Source organism: Oreochromis niloticus, linkage group LG3 (genome assembly GCF_001858045.2).
Source record: "Oreochromis niloticus isolate F11D_XX linkage group LG3, O_niloticus_UMD_NMBU, whole genome shotgun sequence".
Classification (NCBI taxonomy): Eukaryota; Metazoa; Chordata; class Actinopteri; order Cichliformes; family Cichlidae; genus Oreochromis; species Oreochromis niloticus.
Genome location: NC_031967.2, coordinates 40,402,005 through 40,424,180, shown reverse-complemented (window position 1 = coordinate 40,424,180; position 22,176 = coordinate 40,402,005). Strand labels below are relative to the sequence as shown.

Genomic DNA, 22,176 nt, shown 5'->3' with positions numbered 1-22,176 from the left:
TTTGTCGGGCGTAAACCGGTCTGTGGCACAAAAAAGGTTGGGGACCGCTGCTTTACACTGCTGCCCCTGTGACTTCAACCCAGATAACTGGTAAAACATGGATAAATGTTATTGTCATTCATTCCATTCATTTTTAAAAAAAAGTCTTTTAAATTTAAATATACAAATTGTGTTCAATAAAATGCTCTTACTTGTATTTCCATCCAGCACTGAAGCATTGACAGTTAGAGCCCTGGCAGCTGGAGCTGTTGAAATATTGAGAGAAATATCAAGGTTCTGTTCCACAATCCTAAATGTTTTGATTAAATATTTTCTACTTGTTGTTGCAGACCCGCATCCATTTAAACATTTACTTTAGCTTTGATTGAAGGATTTATAACAAAGGCTTGCTATTCAAGAAGTGTTGCAGGGTATTGCGCACATTTTAAAGATGTGTAATTAATGAGTTTTTTCCCTCGGAAATACAAATCTTTGATGTTTCCACAAGAAAAACAAACATATATTGTTCAGTGTTGCACCTGTAAAAACTGTTGGGTAGTAAGCATACATACCTGCTGAGGCTGAACAAGTGAGAAGCAAAAGCAACAATCCCTCTGAAGTCTTCATTGTGCTGAATGAAATCAGGATGCTGACAAATGGCTAAATGCTCGATTGACTAGCTTTTTCTTTGAGCTGCTGTTAGGGTGATGAACTGTTACTGAAATAGACAAGTATATTTCCTCTTTTGCTTTTGGCAATAATTGCCTAGCTTTCACATTGCTCTGTACCTTCTTCCTCATTTTATAGTGTGTCCGTTTGAATTACATGCATGAATATCGAATGAATATCAGTACAGTAAGAACAGTATAAAATTGTGAGTGTCTGTGAATGAATCAGTGCAGCTTAACAGTTGCCTCAAACCCCTTTATATTGTAATGTAAAGACTCTGAGATAATACAAATAAAACCCAACAATCCAATGACCCTCTATGAGCAGTTCTGAATTCAATTCTGGATTTAAAAGGGAATGAAGAGAAGACAGTATAGAAATAATAGTAGTAATATAAAAGCACTTTTTTTGCCACACCCATCACCCCCTCCCCACCAGCCTGCGCGTCCATGTGAGTGCGTGTACGCGTGTACTGGCTTTGCACGTGCATGTGAGTTCAAGGGGTCATGTGAGTTCACATGTGTTTAACAGTGTTTTATTTAATGAAACCATTATGTGTTTTAGAAATAAAGTTTTCTTGTGATACTTCTAAAATCCACATATTCTTAACTAGCCACAATAACACTGTATCAACCCCTATAATTATCTAGTAGCCACACTCTACAACAGTAAGACTTGATGATTAGACTGAGGGGGTTACAGGTAGGGTCCCAACAGTCAGCAAAACAAGTCATAAAACAATAAAAGAGGCTTCCTTATCAAGAGCAACCCAGCACACACATCCCAACTGTAGTTCCATAGTTTCCACTTTTTTAGAGCATCCGAGGACACACATTTATCCCTTTAGAAATAAACTTTTCTTGTGATACTTCTAAAAAACACATATTCACACCTAGTCACTAGTCAATGTTCCTTTAATGCAACTACCGCTATAACTATCTACTAGTCACACAAACATACTGCAACAGTAAGACTCAGTGATTAGACACGGTGGTTATGGGTGGGTCCTCAACAGTCAGCAAAACAAGTCATAAAAAGAATACACGTTGTTTCTTTATCAAGAGCATCCAAGGACACACACGCTAACGTTCACATAGAAAGGTATACCCCCCAACTGCACCTCTATAGTTTCCACCCTTTTCTTTACAACCTGCTCTTTATATCTGCATGTCAGAGGCCAACTGAAACCAAGTCCACCTATATAAAAACACCCCATCAGACACACAGTATTTTCCTCAGCACTTTGCAACTGCCACAAGGTATATCATTTTAACTTTTTATTTTTCCGGACCCCAGACACAGCGGTGTGAGGTAGTTAGCACACAATTTTGCCATGTAGAAAAAACATCGTTTGTTGGAACACATCAGCAGAGAGGTAGAATGATCGCTGTTCATAAGAGTTTAATTTAATCAACCCTCATTTTACGGATCTAAGTGGCTCCTCATCACTAGCCAGTTCACCATTTTATTTAAATATCTGAATTTTCGGAATGATGATCCAAGCAGGACACAGAGGCTGCTAGTTTTAACGCACCAGAATGCAAATATAAATAAAAGCCTGACTATCCTGAGAGCCTAGCTGCACTTCTCGTTAAAGCCAACGAGAAGTGAAAATCCAAAAACCGGCTCCAATCCTTTGTATTAATGATCTCCCCCCCTCTCTCTCTCTGTGTGTGTGTGTGTGTGTGTGTGTGTGTGTGTGTGCACGCGCTCACAGAAGGAAGTTCATGGCAGGAGCTTTTCTCAAATGCAGACGTGTAGGAAACAAACCACAGAGATGATATGAAGGTAAAAGTATCCATGGAGACCAACACTGGTTCATGTAGAAGACTGTAAACATGATCTTTCTGCTTTAAGTTGGACTTTTTAACACAAGAGTCTTTGTGGCTTACACACACGTGAGGCTAATTCTTCATGGAGCTGCTGGTCCAGGTAACATCCCTGGAGGAGGCCTCAGAGTCTGAGTCGACCACACCACAAATATCCACAGAGTCCAACCTCAGTGACACTGTTACTGAGCAGCTTCATCAGGACATGTGAGGAAACAACACTGAAGAGCTACAAACTGTTTCTGTCATCACAACATTGTTTTTGTTTTTTGGTTCTTCATTGTTGGTTTCATGTTTCAGTTTTTAAGTTTCCACTTGGTAGAAACAAAATTGTGTACAGAGCAGAGAGCAGCTTAATTCACTGCTACATTAGATCAATTTTAAGTTAATACAAACATTTTTTAAAAAAATATATATTTTATTTTACTTTATTTCAGAATCAAGGCCTGAGAAGAATGAAACAACTCAGCAACGTGGAAGTCTCCAACCACGAAATCTGAATGACGAGACCAGACGTAAAAATAAAGTCTTTACAGTTTACAAAATCATTCATTCATAATATTGTTTATACACAGTACAGTCAGGAGATATGGGCCAAATCTGGGAACTGTGTTAATTTACCAGAACAGAAAACACTCCCATCCAGTTTTCTAGAAATGAATTTAGTTCAGTCTCAGACTAAAAGGAGTCCAAGACTAGGCTCATTCTATAGAAGTGAAACTGAGTCTGTGTAGTGTTGGGTTAATGAAAGGTAATGTAAGGTGGGAAATGAAACATCAGGCTAACAATACAAACAGTTTTCATCTTAGATCATCTTTGAAATCTGGAAAACAACAAAGTAAAATCCTCCCATAAACCTGCAGCTCTTTCAGGGGGTTCTGGGTTTCGGGGGCTCGAGTCTTTCCTGGTTATCATTAGGCAAAAGGCCCGATGTAAGCTGGAGGTCACCAGACTGTAAGTGGAGATAAATTCTCTGTGCATCAGAAACATGTAAATAAAGTCTGGTGTTCAGCTCTCAGAGTAATACTGGTTATTTAATGGTTAATTCCACTTCCTGTCTTTAAAATGTTCTTGTTTACATCATTAACTGAATTATGTTTTTACTGTTTTTGTAACTGTGGACTTTCTTTGTAGGTCAAGGAGGAATCGTCGTGGCTGTATTCCTCTGTATCTCTGTGTTCCCGTGGGGATTCATGCTTTATCAGAATTGTAGAGAACACGTAAGTCTGTGATTTTCTTGTAAGAGCTGTAAATATACATTTAACATTTAACAGATTTTTACAGTATGTGTCAGAATCATTTGCTCTGTCATAGTTTAGAAGTTTCTTAAACGTGTCATGTTCAGTATAATTCAATGAATCTTTAATTTTCTTTCAACTTTAAACAGAGGAGGACTTCCTCACGGAAAACCAAAAGTTCTTGATGAAGACGTTCTCAGAAAATGGACCTCGTTCAGGTTCATGACTGTTAGCATCTCATCTCAGACTGTAAATAGAAACTCTTTATAACATCCTGATGATAAACCAGATTTGAAGTTTCCCGTTTTGATGCTGTTCAGTAAGTTGGTGCTGAGAACCGATGCAGGGAAAAACAACAACTTAAACAACAGAGAAAACATTTAAATTCAGGGCTTCAGTCCAATATCGATATCTTTCATCTCATTCTCAGAAAACCCAGCTGGATTGAGTTGAACAAGATTTCCAAAACATTAAAGAATCTGTGATTTATATTTATTTTAAATTTGTTTAAAAAAATAATGCTATGTAAGATGAATGGAGGAGTAGATGAGGTGGACAGCACGATAAAAAAAATTTCCCACTGTGGTGGAAGTGTGGTCTTTGGCCTGCTGCAGATTCGGGGTGACACAGTGAGCTCACAGGGTGGAGGTGGGAAAGAGCAGGTGTGCTGGACTGGATCGATAAATGGAAACTCTTTTTTATTGTCTTGCAGTGAGACGGAGCGGGAGAGTGACAGTCAGAGTAGTGCCTGCGTCCTGGACAGAAGCCCAAAGCTGTAGTAATCACTACTGTCAATAAAAGCACTGCTAAAACAGCAAAGCTGTCCATCCTTGGGTCCTGTGTCACACCCACATTCTCACCGGAGGTTTCAGTGACGTCATCACACCTGTCAAAATTCAGATTTCTAACAAATAGCATTAGTGCAGTTCAGCCAGTAGATGTCAGCATCCTGTTAAATCTGCCTGCATGAGTTTACAGTATGATAATAATAGGTGAACTGTCTGTATAGTTATTGTATTGCTTAAGTCGATGACTCAGGCGCCCTAACAATAACTCCACAGTCTGTCTATGAACAAATTTTTAAGAAACATTTTCTGGTAAGAGATTATTTCTTGCTTTCTACATTATTTGACCAGTTTTAAATTTTACCAGATCCACAAATTTCAAGATCCTTGATCTTAAAAATATGAGCTTGAGCACCCCACATGTCCAACCTTAACTATCATTATTGGGTTTTGGATTTTTTTATGCACATAGTGGCTGTTGTGGGTCTGTGTTACCCCATATATTCATACGGCAATTCAGGAAGATGAGCCACCCAGTGTGTTTTATGGGCTTATCACACCTGCTGGTAAGAGTGTGAGTGAATGAGTGTACAGTAGATCAGCAAACTGCCCACAGTGTACGTCAGCTTTGCCCCAGTGTGAGAGCTGGATTAGCCTTTAAAAATATTGCATTTTTTAAATGTATTTAGTCCATGTAAATAATTACATATTCATCCTGACACAAACTGTCAACTTGCAAAACAGATTGTCAAAAATAAGTCCAGTTTTACGAAATACAGTATGCAACTGTTTCATTTACTTTTAAAAGCACTTCATCAACAGCTTTTTATAAATAAAGTTATTTTCCTGAAAGTTTTACACATTGCAAAGTCAGTTAGGTTGGAAAGGGTTGGAACGGAAACAAGCCATTAAAGCAATACTGTCGCATTTGCTCTTCACCGATGTCATTACTGTCACAGCGAGAATGCAACACAACTGGTTTTCGTCACGCGGTTAGAGAGTCTTTCAGTAGGAGTGAAGAAACTTTGGCAGGTGATATCAACCTGGATTCCTCGCTGGGAGTGTCAGCCGCAGTAACTGCATAGTTTTATTAACATTTAGGAGCTTTTTATAACTCACAGCGGTAAGAAGTCGTTCCTTCAAATTTGCAACCATAGGGCACTGGCATGCTTCATGTAACTGAAGGAAGGGTGAAAATCTGCTGCCATCCACCAGGATGATGAAGATGAAACCAGAGTGGATGCTTCAACAGGACAATGATCCCACACAGGATTTGAAAACTGTTTGTTTGGAAGAATGGGCCAAAATCACACCCAAGTAATGCACCCCACTAGTTTCTCAATAGAGATTGACAGACCACGTGACTTTCGCGCATTGCATGCCGGGTACTTGTGGCAAAACAATCAAAGCAATGCATCAAACACAAGCATTTGCAGCACCGCAAAACGTTCATTCTCTGGTTGCAACACCTTCTTGCTTTTTCTTTGCCCCCCCAAAAAGTTCCGTACAAAACGAAGGAGAACAATGCCGGTCCGTACAAAGACAGACTTGATGAAAAGTCAAAGAAAAGATTTGAGGAAAAAATCAAAGGAGTGAAAGGGTCAGACCCTTACGAGCACACAGAGTGGACATTAGCGTGCTGCCCAACTTTCACCACACTCATATTTATAATTATACGGTTCTTGGAGTGGGTTCATACACTCATGAAGTTTTTAGTAACTTCAGGTCACTGCAACAAGCCCAGGTACAGTTTACCGATGGATGGGTACAGGACCTTGAAATACACCGTGTAGAACGAAAGACCATCGTACGTATCATAAGTTTACTAGTCTCACAAATCGTCATGAATACACATTCGTTAACCGTTTATTAATAGGACCTTTGAGCTCACCGGTAATTAATTACTAGTGGAAATTATTTCTGGTACGCATTACAGAAATGTAGCAGTGACAATAATATTGTATGCTGTAATCGTACTGGGCAATTAGTGATACAAAAAAACTGTTTTATCCTGTGAATAAAATTATATGATTTTGTGAATGTACCATGGTAATAACAGAAGCGAAACGCAATATTGTGTCAGGACAATTCACTATTTATGCACAATAAACAAAGGAGCATAGCGCGACCATTTCTGTTCAGCGCCAGACTTGCTTGTAACCTATATCACCAATTATGTTATGAAAAATGACGTATTAACTACTACAAAACACTGACCTTTGTGGGAATGCTTGGAGCAGACTAACATGTGAGCTGGACGTTATATTTGGTCTTCGAATGGCTGCAATCCAGGCCATCCGTCGGCTCTTTGTTACCTCGGAAACATGGCTCAAACAATTTCTCTTCAACGACGTAATCCGATAACAACCGATCTCTTTACCCGTCAGCTTCCCGTGGCTGTCATGCGACTGTCATGCAACCGGCTATTGCAGTTAATAATACAACAGCTTCTTGCCATTTTTTGTGTTTCTTTTTATCGCTGTGTAACTGATTTCAGTTGAAAGCCTGCATGCGCTAGTACCTCTTGCCACGAGTTCCCAGAATCCTTTGTGGTTTTACCCCTGAATGACATCACATTTTCAATCTCTATACAGAAGCAGATTAAATAGTGTTTCATAATCGTTTTTATGGACATCTTTGCTTTAATTTCTTTGCATGTTTGGATTGGATGGGTTGTTACTGACATCTGGTTAGAATTTCATGTCAGTAGAAACTTTAGTAATATATTTGCTTACAAAATTGGTGGTGTGTTCAATACTTATTTTACCCGCTATAAAAATGTAAACTATTTCAAGATCTCTTTTTTGGCTCATGAAGGAGTAGCTCCACTGTGGTCTGTACTGCTTCAATGACAGCAGATTAAATGTGAAAAAACAGGCATTCTCCAAATGACACCTTCATTTCTTAATCAGCTGTTTGTGAATGGATGGGTCTGTGTTTATTTAATGTGTGTGTGCTCCGAGTTCTGTAGAAGTAAAAACTAAAACCCCAAAGTAAAAACCCCATCCCCGACTGCCTCCCTCTTCCCGCTCCACCACTCTGGCCTCTGGGCCTGCGGCTCCGTTCACTCTGGCATAGCTGGCTGCCTGCAGAGCCCGCGGGTATGTCACTGCAGTCCCCTCTGGCCTCTGCTCCGTGGCTGCTGGGTGACCCCTCGTCTGGGGCTCTCCTCAGCTCTTCCCAGTAGGGTGGCACGGTTGCCTCTCCACCATTTAACTTTGTGGACAACCAGATGCATATAAAGAAGGTATATATGCATGATGATCTCCCGGATCTGCTTACACATCGACTACAGAGGAAAAAGAAAGGAGGAAAAAGCACATCAGGGAACACAGCGCGAATTATGAGGTCAGTGTATGCTCAGTTATTTGTTTCAAACTGAGATTGAAATCTCAGTTTCAGATTTATTTAATTTAATTTATTTTTTGTACTGCTGGCTCTGTATGGTAACATTGAACAAGCATATCCCTAATACTGTCATCTCAGATCTCAGACACAGAAGCCCCGCCCACCTGCCATACAAACCTTCTGGTTTAGAGGGATGACCAATCAGAGCAAGGCTGGGTGAAGTGAGAGTCTGTGCTGTTATTAAATACATGTTGATAACCAGAACCCATTTACAGTTTCCCTTTAGCTGTGATATTAAGAAACACCTTTAGTTTCACTTTCTGACCAAACTTCTACCATTTTGAAAACAGAAGATTTCATAATGAACAAGAATGATTGAACTAAAAATTATACAAGTGGGGGATTGACTCCTCTGACATAGATAAACATCTACAAATAGCATAATTAGTAAATAAATAAATAAATAGTTAATAAATAGTTGCCTTGTGATGTAACTCACCTGCAGTGACAAATCTCGGGCTTGTTTACTTTACTTCTGCAGCTGTTGAATCTATCTTTATTCTTGTCTTGTCTGCACACAGTCTAACAGGCACAACTTGCAACTGTTTAAAGCCCAAACTGACTAAACAAACTAACTGGCTAAACTGGTCTTGCAGCAGCTCACAGATCAGTTTATCCAGAGGAAAGTGCAGATTTGTGAGATTTTGATGCAGTGTGAATGTGACACGATTCACACTGCGTCTTTAAGAGACTCTTTGAGTTTGTGAATCAGCCGACTGCAGGTGTGTAATTTCCTATTTTTATTTCCACATGACATCTGTCACTTTACCTGTACACTCATTAAAATGCAGCGGATACAGTGGTGTAATGAGCTCTGTGTGTAAAAACCAGTCTTTAATCAGCATTCATTAAATGTTCTTTCAGTTTATTATTTAATATCTTATATAATAAGATATCAATTTATTTTGTCCGCTCAGTCGTTAAAGTCTCAATTTTCCTGTACCTTCATGTGCCAGCACCGAGATCTTCTTCATAGTTTTTCATGCTGTGTTCATAGTCAGTTTGTGGTACCTCGTCATAGTTCAGTCCTCAGCCCTAGTCTTTGTTCATGGTCCTCGTTCATAGCCTTTAGTTTCTCCCACTTTAGTTTTGTCATTACCGTAGTTAATGGTTTGTTATTTTGCCTTCAGTATCAGCCCCAAATAAAGGCTCGTTTTGAGTTTAGCAGAAGTTCTGCCTCCTGCGTCTGTGTCCGCACCTGGGTCCTCCAAACACTCTCTACACGGCTGACCGTGACAGTTTCCATAGCAAACTGAAACTTTGTTTTCAGCAGACTCCTTCAGCTTAAAAGCTCTTTAGAAAGTTTCTGTGTAGAAACTGTTGTGGATTTTATTGTAACATATATACCTGTATACACTACACATGTAATCATAGTTACCTTCACAAATTGTGTGTAATTATATACACTCATATATACTATGCATGCTCACAATGAAGTGTTTATATATGGAGTCACTGTGTTAAGCATTTAACCTGCATGTTCAAATCACATGACCCATATATTTAGGTCATATATGTATATATATATATATATATATATACGTATATATATATATGTGTATATATATATACGTATATATATATATATATACACATATATATATATGTGTATATATATATATATATTAATCAACATGTGACAAGTGACACAAATTTTTCATTAACATGCTGGAAGATATATATATACGTATATATATATATTTATATATATATATATATATATATATATATATTATATATATATATATATATATAAATATATATATATATATATATATATATATATATATATATATATATATATATATATATATATATATATATATATATATATATATATATATATATATATATATAATATATATATATATTATATATATATATATATATATATATATATTTATATATATATACGTATATATATATCTTCCAGCATGTTAATGAAAAATTTGTGTCACTTGTCACATGTTGATTAATACTGCTTAAAAATGTAAAAGCTCCAACAAAGGGCTAATTCAACTTGGCACTACTAAAGTATGTGCATATGACCCTTCTTGGCATGCAGCTGCAGCTAACTGTGAAGCAGAAGCAGTCAGCGGTGTTTGGCTGTAATGCTTCATGGCTGCCAAGCAAGGGCCTGCAACCTTCTCAAGTAGCTACAGGTAAAAACATAAGCCCCTCGAACGGCTATAAGAAAAAAAAAACAGCCCTTACTCAGCATGGATAGCAGCTTATGTCCAGCACGCGTGCCCAAGAAAAGTGTTAGATGGAATAACTGCCTTTCTGTAGCCCTTCACTCACTTTGACCCAATGCAGTGATGGATGAGAGATTGGTCTGCAAGAAGTTATGGTGTGGGGTCATGTATATCATAAGTGGACGATGAAGAGGGGAAAAACAGAGGATGAAAGGATATCAAAAAACGGGAGGGGTGATCCCTGTTCCTATATAAGATGAGTTTGATATGTGCTTGCTCCTCTTCTTTCTGCTGCTTCTTTCCTGTCTGTCTTTTGTGTGTGTTTGTGCTTTAAGGCTCTACACCCTGGGGTTGCTTCATTTTTTGTTTGCTTAAATGTACTGTTCTGCTGTTCACATGACGGTGTTTAATAAACTCTGCTCTAAGAATTCTGCTCTTTTCCAGAGGATCATTTTGAGTGATTTGATTGTATTTGGATCTCAAAGGTTGGACGTCCACAGCGTTGGTGGGATAAGGTTATCATATTGGCTTCAAAATTTGTAACCTGACAAAACTTTGAGCATGATGTCAGTTTTTGTCAGTATAAAAAGATAAACTCGCTCAGTGAAACAGGGACTGAATGAGAGCAGAAAAACAAGAGGGCAGACTTTTGAGCTCACGTTTAAGGGTTCATATGTTTGTAATGTAGCCTTCTGTTTGCACTGCTTATCCTGTGAGTGTTTATACGGCTGTTTTGTTGTAACTTGTTGCAAATGTCTGGTTCTGTCAAACTGTCATCAACTCACTGACCGCAGCAGTTTCAGCTTTGACAGTCATATTTTAATAACACCAAGTTCATGCTTCCATTTTCAACCCTGTCAGTGCTGTTGTGTGCCAAAGGTCACAAATTAAGCTTTGTTGTTGTTTCACTATGTTGAAGAAAAAAAGGCCTCGATGATCACTTTGTTTCCTCTTTCTCTGTAATTTTTCAGGCTCATTGTGAATTATGTGAAGGGGACATAGCTTATTTTAGCAGCATTTGTGCTTCTCTCTCTGAAACATTTAATGTAAATTCAGATCAAATGTTTCCAAACCCCACAGTGGACTAGTTTAAAAACTGAAGATGCTCTGCAGAACACCCAGACCATTGAAAATAACATCTCCAATGATCACTCGAGCTAAAGATGAAGTATTTCCACTTTGTTTGTTTTGTTTGTTTGTTTTTTTCTTGATTCACTTGCTTCTTCTTGCCCTCCAGTTTAAGCTTCTTTTCCCTCACTTTATCCTGCCTATCTGCCTCTGTATGTTTGGGTCTTCCTCTTGGTGAACTCTAACATAAACCCAGGTTATGTTATTTATTAAGTAGTCATTACAATGTGCTGGATACAATGGACTAATGGCATTGATTTGAATGTGTAGATATTTTTAAGCAGGAGTGGTTCTGTTTGGGTGTTGCTGTGTATTTGGAGTGAAAAAACAAACAGCAGATTTCAAAATGAACAGGAATGACATCTGACTTGATTAAGCTAAAAATGATACAAATAATGATGGACTGAAACCTCTGACATAGATAAACATCTACAAAAAATAAATCTATAAGTAGTTGCAATGTCATGTAGGTAATTTGTTGTGATAATTTGTCTGGCTTTTTTATTTGACCTCATCACAGTTTAACGTGCCAAACTTGCCATTGTTTTAACCCCACCTGCTAACTGACCAGTTTATCCAGAGAAAAGTTCAGATTTGTGAGATTTTGATGAAGTTCGAATGTATCACAACTGCTGATTCCTTGAGTTCATAGATCAGCTGGCTGCAGGTGTGTAATGTCACATTTTGTTTCCACCAGACATCTGTCACCTTCTAGCTCTCACCTCAACATCTCAAAAGTACTGTTTCAGTGAGAATCCCGCATCACAGTTTTGCCACACCTTTTGTTTATTTCTTCATTAGCCACTGATGATTTTCTTATAACATGTACCAGTTTTCTTCCTTTAGTTATGACTGAACAGTATAACAGGAGGAGAGAAGCTGCAGAGAGGCGTGTAAGACTGCAACTCTGCTTCCTGGTCCCAACTCTGGATAGTCATATTTTGGGGGGTTTAATAAATTGGTCCATATTTCTAGAAATGAGAGCTGCTCCATCCAAAGTGGGATGGATGCCGTCTCTCCTAACAAGACCAGGTTTGCTCCAGAAGGTTTGCCAATTATCTATGAAGCCCACATCGTTTCTGGGACACCACTCAGACAGCCAGCAATTTAAGGAGAACATGCGGCTAAACATGTCACTGCTGGTCTGATTGGGGAGGGGACCAGAGAAAACTACAGAGTCAACATTGTTTTGGCAAAGTTGCAGAACACATTATAAAAGAAAGTCCCAGTCTTGTCTGATTTCAACTGAATTCTGCTTCAAAGCAGGGTGACAGAATTAAAACCAGTGTTTGCAGCAAATGTGAGCACAAAGCCTCACTTTGTAGCAGCCTGCTATTAAAGTTCTCATCTATGCAGACAACGTTCCTGTTTTCAAGGCACAACATGGATCAATGGCTGAAATGGGTTTTATCACAAGGGTGATAAATATACAACATATGGTCTTAAGACTAAAACTATAATACAGATTTTTGTCTGTCTTAGAGATTTGATGTTCATTTACCTGCAGATGCACTATACGTGCCTGCTCTGTGGTTTTCCACATCACTAATACAGGAAGTATAGGTGAACTACAAGGTCGTCGAGACCATTCCCCACACCAGAAACATAAACTACAGTCTTTTTATACTGCAGACACTTTACTCACTTACAGTTATTTATTCACTTTTCAGTCACTTTAATTTTAAAAATGTGTAATTTGTGTATATACTGTATATTCTGTGTATTTATTATCTCACTCTTATTGCCTGTTTATGCCCTGTCCTTGGGGATAAATAAAGTCTTTCATATTCTGATTCTAATTCTGACTTCCATCCAATTGTAATTTAATCAAATTGTGTTTCTCCCTCCTCTTCCTCATTTTGTTGGAGCTGTGAACAGAATTAGTGTGAATCTGAATTAATTTGTGCAAACAAGAAAAATCTACAGCTTTTCAGTCAGAGGTGGTCTTGTGATTTAAGCCGGGTAGAGTAGATTTATGTGTTGATGCTACCTGCTTCAGCTCTACGACTGGCTGCTGAGTGATCTTTACACCATGGCTGGATTACAAACTTTAACCACGTGCTGAACTTTGGCCCAGCTTTGATGCGACTTGTTAGTATAATGACCTCTAAACTAAAAATAGAACAAAATCCTCTAAAAATAACTATGACAACGTCATCTTCAGTCAGGAGGAAACAGGTCCACCCAGAATGCTCATTTTAACATTCTTATATTAACAGGATTTCAACATTCACGTCAAACATTCACATATAGATATAACCAACCACGTCCTGGTATCTTTCCGTTGTGCTGTAGTTCTTGGTGCAAAGGTTATCACGTCATCCAAATCAGTTTGCTGTTTTCTGAACAGACCCAGTTCAATGCGTCTTTATAAACACCGGATCTTTATGATAATGTGGCGATACTAAGCTAAAAATCACAAGTATTTATTTGCCATAAATTTGCCACTTTATTGTCCAAATTGTGTATTTTATTCTCGGAATTTTATACCCTCCAAGGTTTGCCCCTTATTTTTTTCTACCTTCAGTGGCTGTTGTAAGCCGCATAGAGCCCACTTTGATTTTGTTGTGTAATGTTCATTAACAATGAACAAAATTATAAACATTTACAAAGATATCAAAGCGAATTTCTAGATGCTGTGCCCACAGCCTCAAACTGGAGCTGTGGGACTTCATAAACTGGACAAAGAAACAAGCAAATGATTTACAATTAAGAAGAGCGCAGGTATTTTTGTGGTTACAAGTAATTCCAAAGTTTTTCTGAAGAGTAGTCCTGCCCCATTACGCACATTGCATGGCGCGTTATGGCGCATATAAAAGAGCCATCTGCTGTCCATCTAATCTGACTGAGCTGGAGCTGTTTTGCAAAGAAGAATGGGCAAGAATTTCAGTCTCTAGATGTGCAAAGCTGGTAGAGACATACCCTAAACGACTGGCAGCTGTAATTGCAGCAAAAGGTGGTTCTACAAAGTATTGACTCAGGGGGCTGAATAATTACGCACACCCCACTTTTCAGTTATGTATTTGTAAAAAATGTTTGGAATCATGTATGATTTTCGTTCCACTTCTCACGTGTACACCACTTTGTATTGGTCTTTCACCTGGAATTCCAATAAAATTGATTCATGTTTGTGACTGTAATGTGACAAAATGTGGAAAAGTTCAAGTGGGCCGAATACTTTTGCAAGCCACTGTACAAAGCATTAAAACATGTTAGAAACACAACCGCCTTAATAAATGCAGAGTAGTTTGGAAGCAGGTGTCATCAGGTCATCACTTAAAGACCGGATAATCCCCCCTGTTGTGAATGTTTTTATGCAGTACAGATGTTATTATTATCACTCGTCACATCCTGTTTATGACAGTTCAAATAAATGACGTTCATATAAGAAATGAAATTGTCTCATGTAAACTGTATGTGGTGTTAAATAGGCCTCTACTACTGTACTTTAATGACGGTCATAAGGGTACTTCAAGAGCCATATATTTTATGAGGTGGTACTCATTGTGAAAAGTTTGAGAACCACTGCTTTAGTAAAAGTTGAAGTACTGACTTAACTTCTTTACTCAAGTAAAAGTGAAAAAGTACCAGTTCAGACATGTTTCTGTTGTCTACATTGTAGACGGTGATTTTGCCTCTAAACAGGAAAATGATTACAGTCAGGGTTTAAAGTGGATTCAGCATATACTTATACTTGAAGCCTTTGTGAAAACCTGTTTTAATTCCATGTTATTTAAAAATTCTTTTAAAATTCTTAGCATCACTTAAGTACTTTTAAGCTACACAACTGTGTTTGTCTGTTTTTTCTGCCGTTCATGTACCAGAGCTCTAAGAGTCATTCTTAATCTTCTGATACTAGCCCAAATTACACATTACCTTGGTTATTATTCATTGGTACTGTATATAAACCTACGCAAGTGCTACATACTGACCTATCTTAAAGTGGATTCAGCAGGTGTGGGAACCCTAAAATTGGTTGTATTGGCTCAGTGTTGGCAAACGAATCAGAACTCACAATAATTACTGCTGACAGCTTCAGTAGATTTTCGTCATGTACAGGCTGTGATCAGCTGACCTGCTGCTCTTTGTGGATTTACACAACTTAATTCAACCAGACGTAAGCAGATATTTCATGAGTTGTCCTGGCTCATTTCCATCCTTTATACTGACAGTACACTGTTTATACTGTCTTTATGTTAGACACTATGTCGTTGGTACAAAAGTGGAGTTCAGTCAATGGATCTCAGGATCACCAGTTAAAATTCATATGAATCTCTGCTACACTTGATGTGACCTAACTCTGAGCATGAATCCACAGCCACTGTGCACCAGTCACACACGTTAAAGTTGTTTTTGTTTTCCTTGACTGGCTCAAGCTTAAATACATACAAATACATATGAACTAATTATTGTGCTGCTGCTCTAATAATCTGTAGAAAGCTCTGCAACAGCACTGCTGTCATCCTGTCTGTCTACACTCACATTTATGACCTTTCAGAGGTCAGAATCACCGCTGATGATCCACAATTAAACTACATGTTAGTTGTAAAAATAAACTGTATCAGCATCAGAGATGGGCAGTAACGCGTTACTGTAATCCGATTATTTTTTTCAAGTAACGAATAAAGTAAGGTATTACTATTGCAAAAAAGGTCATTAGATTACCGTTACTTTCCCATAAGCACACTGTGTTACTGTGTTACTAAAACCTGCCCTACTCCTGCTATACAGGTGAAAATAGAGCAACAGGACCGCTGAGTCTTTGATTTTATTTATTTTCTGCTGTGTTTCACTTCCATCTATTTGAAAGACTGAGTGTAAACACACACACACACAAAAAAAATTATTTTATGTGCTGGAATGAGCAAAAAATAGATTTAAATGTGAAACTAATTTCTTCCAGTCAGAGAATGTTGCATACAATTTAATATTTGTTTGATGCATAAAGTTAAAATATTAAAACTAATAAAAACAAAATTCAAAAAGAGACTTTTCCATTTGATTAGATTTTTGTATGATGGATTAGGCAGAAAGTAGAATTGGGCCGAAAGATCTATTCCTTTATCACATATTTAGGTTGTAAATCATGTTTTTAAAAAGTAACTAAGTAACTAATTACTTTTGAAAAAGAGTAATCAGTAAAGTAACAGGATTACTTTTTGGGGGAAGTAGTCAGTAATTAGTTCCTGATTACTGATCAGTGATTACTGATGATACAACACTGATCAGCACGAACTTAACAAGCAAGTTTGATAAACTGTTACAGCGCAAACAAATCAGCACTTTCAGCACCAACTAACACCTGCAGTCACATTTAGTGCCCCCTAGTGTCACTCTGTGATAACTGCAGGAAGAAGAAGAAGGTCTAACTGTGAATGAAAGCAGCACACAGTCAGGAGCAGAGACGTCCTTGAAGCTGCAGATCAGACTGTAAAGATGAATTGTTGAGGAGGAAGAAGCAGATGTGAAGTTTTCAGTGTGACAGCATGTTGTCAGTCAGAGCTGCTCACAGTATAAATGTGGGAGAAGAAGGAAGGACGAGAGCAGCATTACTACAGATCAGCCAGTAGAGGGCAGCGCTCTCCTGAACTAACATCTGCTTCCACCTTCTCACACATCAGCACTTTGATTGTTTATATTTTGTGCTCTAGATTGTTTTATGGTAACAGTGTGTTCATAATATACTGAGGATGAGGACCCACTCACCAACAAATAACTTCAGTCTGAGAGCTGAAGTTTGTCTTTCAGCTGAATCAGACTACTGATTAATTAATAAACAGATGTTTCTGTTATTGTAAATAAATAGTTGTTTCCTGAGTTTGAGTCTCTTCTAGTCTCTGGTTGCTCTTCAGTGTGTGACAGTATGTCAGTACATTCATCATTTTGGACATCATGTGTATCATAATCAGTGATTGTCTTTTTCTTCTATCATAATTCTGTAGTGAACGCATGAATAATGACCGAGACAAGATTTATCATTACTTTGACTTACAGGTTGATCTGTTGACCTTAGGGAAAGTCAGAGGTCAAAGGGGTCTTTTTATATATTTTAAATCTTGGTACCCTACTTTATAAATGTTGACCTTACAAAGCACACCAGCAAGAATCATCATATCTAAGTTTTAATGCTTTTCTGCTGAAACCAGTTTGAGCTCCTCTTTGTGAAGCTGTCCCTGTGTTTGTAGTTGTTACGTCCCCTCCGAAGGGGTCTAGGCGTGCAAGTGAGGGGACCAGTAACAAATGGGTCCGGAAACAGAATGAAAAGGAAAACACACAGAGTTGTTCTATAATAATATAGTTTTATTACAAATAATATAGTTCTGTTACAAACAACATTAACTTAAAGAGCCGGCAACGCCGTTTTACCTTTAATGCCAAAAGAACAAAGGAAACACTCGCAGCAACAAAAGACAAGAAATCTACTAACCAAAGAAGGGAGGCACTTCCCACACTTCCAACTTTTACTCCTCACCACGGGGAGACACTCTCAGGGCCCACAAGCCCGTCTACTCACTATTTAGAAGGAGGCTGTCTGTCCAAAACCTAGCACAAAAACCATGTAGAGCCACTGAGGGAAAAACCACCCTGCTCACTGCTCATCCCCAGCTTAAATAGCCTCAGAGGTGATTGCTGACTTGGGTCAGGTGGCAAACGAGGCCAATCAAGAGCAGCTGTGTCCTGGGGAGAGAGGAGAGTGAGAGAGAGACAGAGGGGGTAGGAGTGGCAAGAGAGGAGGAGGCGGGGAGAACAGGCAAACACCCCACCCACACACTCCCACAGCCTCACAGGATGTAACATTCCCCCCCCCTTACATTAAAGCTCTACCGCAACAACAACAACATCTTATTGTGAGCTGCGTGAGAGTGCATCAGCCACTATATTGTCAGTACCTTTCTTGTGTTTGATCACCAGATTATAATCCTGGGCCAGGAGTGCCCAGCGCATCAGTCGCTGGTTGTGGTTGTACATCCGGTTCAGAAAAACGAGGGGATTGTGATCTGTGAACACGGTCACCGGGGAAGCGCTAGAGCCCACATACACTGCGAAATGCTGCAGAGCTAGAAGCAGAGCTAAGGCTTCCTTCTCTATGGTAGAGTAGTTCAGCTGATGGTGTTTGAACTTCGCAGAGAAGTAACAGACCGGATGGCACACACCCTCCTCATCATCCTGCAGTAGAACTGCCCCGGCTCCGGTAGCACTGGCATCGACCTCTAGCTCAAAGGGTCGAGAGAAGTTAGGAGCCGCCAAGAGAGGGGTGCTGCACAGGAGGGATTTTGCCGACTCAAAGGCATGCTGGCACTCAGCTGACCATTCAAAAGGCACCTTTGGGCTACACAGTTTGGTTAGTGGAGTCACGACCACAGAAAAGTTTTTACAGAAACACCGGTAGTATCCAGTCATACCTAGGAACCGCCTTAGTTCCCGTCTGGTGGTTGGACTGGGGTAGTCCAGGATTGCAGTAATCTTCGCCTCCACCGGGTGGACCTGTCCAAACCCCACCTGCTTACCTAGGTAAGTGACTGTTGCCTTACCAAACTCACACTTAGCGAGATTGAGGGTCAACGAGGCCTCGGCTAGCCGCTGAAACACTGTCCTCAGCAGGGACATATGATCTGCCCATGTGTCTGTGTATAGCACTACATCATCTACATCATGTGTATCTACACATTGCACTGGGGCACATCTCCCAACACCAACTGCATCAAACGCTGAAAGGTAGCTGGGGCATTTTTCATGCCAAAGGCCATTACTGTGTATTGCATGAAGTGGTCAGGGGTGACAAATGCAGAAATATCTGAGGCTCTGGAAGTGAGAGGCACCTGCCAGTAGCCTTTAAGGAGATCGAGTTTGGTGATGAATTTGGCAGGGCCTATGCTGTCGATGCAGTCTTCCATACGAGGAAGCGGAAACGAGTCAGAGACCGTTACAGCGTTTACTTTCCGATAATCTGTGCAGAAACGGGGTATGCCATCAGACTTAGGCGTCAGTAGACATGGGGAGCTCCAGGGACTACAACTAGGTTGTGCCAAGCCGTTTTCTACTAAGTACTCAACTTCCTTTTTCATCACCTCACGTTTGGCGATGGGGCAACGGTATGCATGCTGCTTGATTGGGGCTGCGTCACCAACATCAATGTCATGCTCACAAACATTAGTACGGGAGGGTACATCACTAAAGAGAGATGGGTAGGAGTGCAACAAGCCAAGTACATCTTTACACTGGGACGGAGGAAGATGAGACAGGTGGGTCTCGGCCTTAGCTAAAAAACAGAATTTGACAACCGCCCACATTGCTGTCCCTCAGAAAGGGTACCCAGATCATCATCACCCTTAACTTCTACACTTAGCAGGGTAACAGGGACTGGACTGGGGACAGCCGTCCCAGCGGTGTCTGATGGTTCTGTCATGCTGGTGTCTCTGGTATGGTATGGTTTCAGCATGTTAACATGGCATAGGCGAGTTTTCCTCCTGCGTTCTGGGGTGTTGAGAATATAGTTGGTGTCAGACACTTTTTTCACTATCACATAGGGGCCTGAGAAACGAGCCATGAGGGCAGAATTAGGCACGGGCAACAACACAAGAACTTTGTCCCCAGGCTGAAACTGTCTTTCCACTGCTTTTTGATCAAATCGTCTTTTCATGTTTGCCTGGGATACACAGAGAGCCTCTTTTGCTAACAAAGCAGCCCGTTGCCACCTGTCCTTGCAGGTTTTTACAAACTCCACCACACTCCCACAGCCTCACAGGATGTAACAGTAGTGCTCAGTGTTTTCTGATGAATACACCATTAAATGTGCAGCAATGACCTTTAGAAACTGATCAGACAAGAGTTTCTGGTTTGGAGTGACACATTAATCCTTGTCTCAATTTGTTAATTGTTTGGCTCCAGTGACTCATTTCACTTTCACATCGACAGTTTGGATCACTGTGTCTGAGTCTGGGGTCTTCATCTGTGCTAAGTCTTCTTTTTATTGTTTGTTTGTTTTTATATTTTTATTTTTTATTTTTTTTGTCAGAGAACTCAACAGAGAAGAACCTGCATCTATGTTAGTAAAGAACTGTTCTTGGAGCAAGACTTGACTTGAAGCTCTGAACTGTCTGTGACCCAATGTTTTGTGTATTATTTTTGTGGTTTGTTATTCTTTAGTGCTTAATATGAGTTTGGTTTGGTGCCTCTGAGTTTTGTCGATGAATTTCCTCTTTTACTTTGAAGGTCTGTCTTATGTTGATGTTTCCTCTTTTGCGTCCACCTGGTCCGGTCAGTTAATTTGTATCAGCTGTGTTCCCCCATCTGGTCCTTGTTCCCCGTGTGTTTGCCTCTGTATTTATAGTGTGTGTCCTTCAGTGCTCGTTGTCAGGTCGTACCACCGTTCCTGCCTGTGTTGTTCCATTCATGTGCCATTTTGAGTTTTGTACTTTGCCAGCAATAAAGCTGTGGTTCTTTAGAGTTCACTTCTGCCTCCACGAGTCCTGCGCTTGGGTCCTTTTTTCCTGCTTGCCTACACACAGACCATGACATGTACTTTTAGTATTAAGTAAGCTTCAAAATCAAAGGTCATAACCTAACCTTACTGACCAATCAAATCTTCGGTAAAGATGACCACCTAAATAGCTGAACATTTTATCTAATGCTTCTTTTTTTAAAAAAGTAAGTATAAACTAATTTTGGAGGTGTTTGGTTGATTTTGAGGTTTAGACTCATCAGCTTTGTTCTGCACTCAGTCAATTAGAGCCAGAGAGCTCACTTTTTCTACTTTCAGAGGAAAATCTTGTAGTGCTGAAGGGCAGAGAGCATTAGGCTCATGGTTCATGCTGGTGTTCATGTGTAGAGTTACAGTGTTATAACACTTATTGTTCATTTGTAATGTGAATTGTACCCATTTGCGTGGTATTGAGTGACGCTAACAATGTCCACCATGACTGAGACTGTTGTGCCAGTTGATGAGCTCTGGTCAGAAATACTGAGACACTGAGAGTCAAGTAGTGTTGCATAATGAACATGTGCTACTGAGTATGTGTCTGTGAGCTGACAGCAATGATAATAATGTCAGCTATGCAAACATCAGTGCATTCTTGTTGCAGTGGTGTGATGTTTAAGATGACTTTGTGTTGGTGTCGTTTATCTGGCTTCAGTCACTTTACAATGTAAGTATAATCTATTATAAGCTCATTTATCTGGCACAACCGTGACCACCGCATAATGGTAAGAAATACTAAAATATATTGTAATATAAAAAAGCATCAGATAAGTGCACCATAGGGTTTTGCCACTTTGCAGAAAAGCAGGACTCAATTGCAGGACTTCCTTAGCAGAGACAGTGAATTATTTACTGTGAAACCGGTGCAAAAACAACTGTTCTAAAAATTTGACGTTCACAGCAGTGTAATCCCAGCTCTCAGTGCGATGCTCCACGTACAAAAACACTCCATCCACAGTTCCTCCTTTACAAAGAATCTCTGAGCTCTCTCCATCTCCACTCCATAGGAGAACACAGGTAAGTAATTGTGACATAACAAGACTGTCTGTTTGTTATACAACAACCCAGCGCTGACTACAACTTATATACTCTCCTGAATATTGGCTCTTAACGAGATCATCAAAGGCAGGAACGTGCAGCCCAGAAACTGAAGCTCAAAGTCCTCAAATTCCTGATGCTGCACAAAGACGAGAACACCAGAATGTGCACACACAAAGACACACACACACACACACACACACACACACCCCCCCCCCACACACACACACACACACAGAGAAAGACACACAGATAGTGAAGGGAGAGAGGAAGAGCTTGAGGAGGACAGAAAGACAGAAATGGCAAGTCAGACCTGGAGAATGACAAAAATAGAATACAATATATAAAATACTGCAAAATCATGATACATTAAAGTTGTGTTAGTGTGGTTGCGAAGGTGAAGAAACATTAATGTGTTTGCTGTGATGC

General features: G+C 39.6%; 2 protein-coding genes across 2 annotated transcripts in view; both read left to right on the top strand.

Moving 5' to 3' along the window:
• The window catches only part of LOC109203633 (tripartite motif-containing protein 16-like), a 536,611-nt gene that overhangs the window by 9,431 nt on the left and 505,004 nt on the right, over window positions 1–22,176 (top strand). The gene's annotated exons all lie outside the window — the stretch shown is intronic.
• LOC109194564 (obscurin) overlaps window positions 1–22,176 on the top strand; it is a 151,841-nt gene that overhangs the window by 78,045 nt on the left and 51,620 nt on the right. The window lies entirely within an intron of this gene.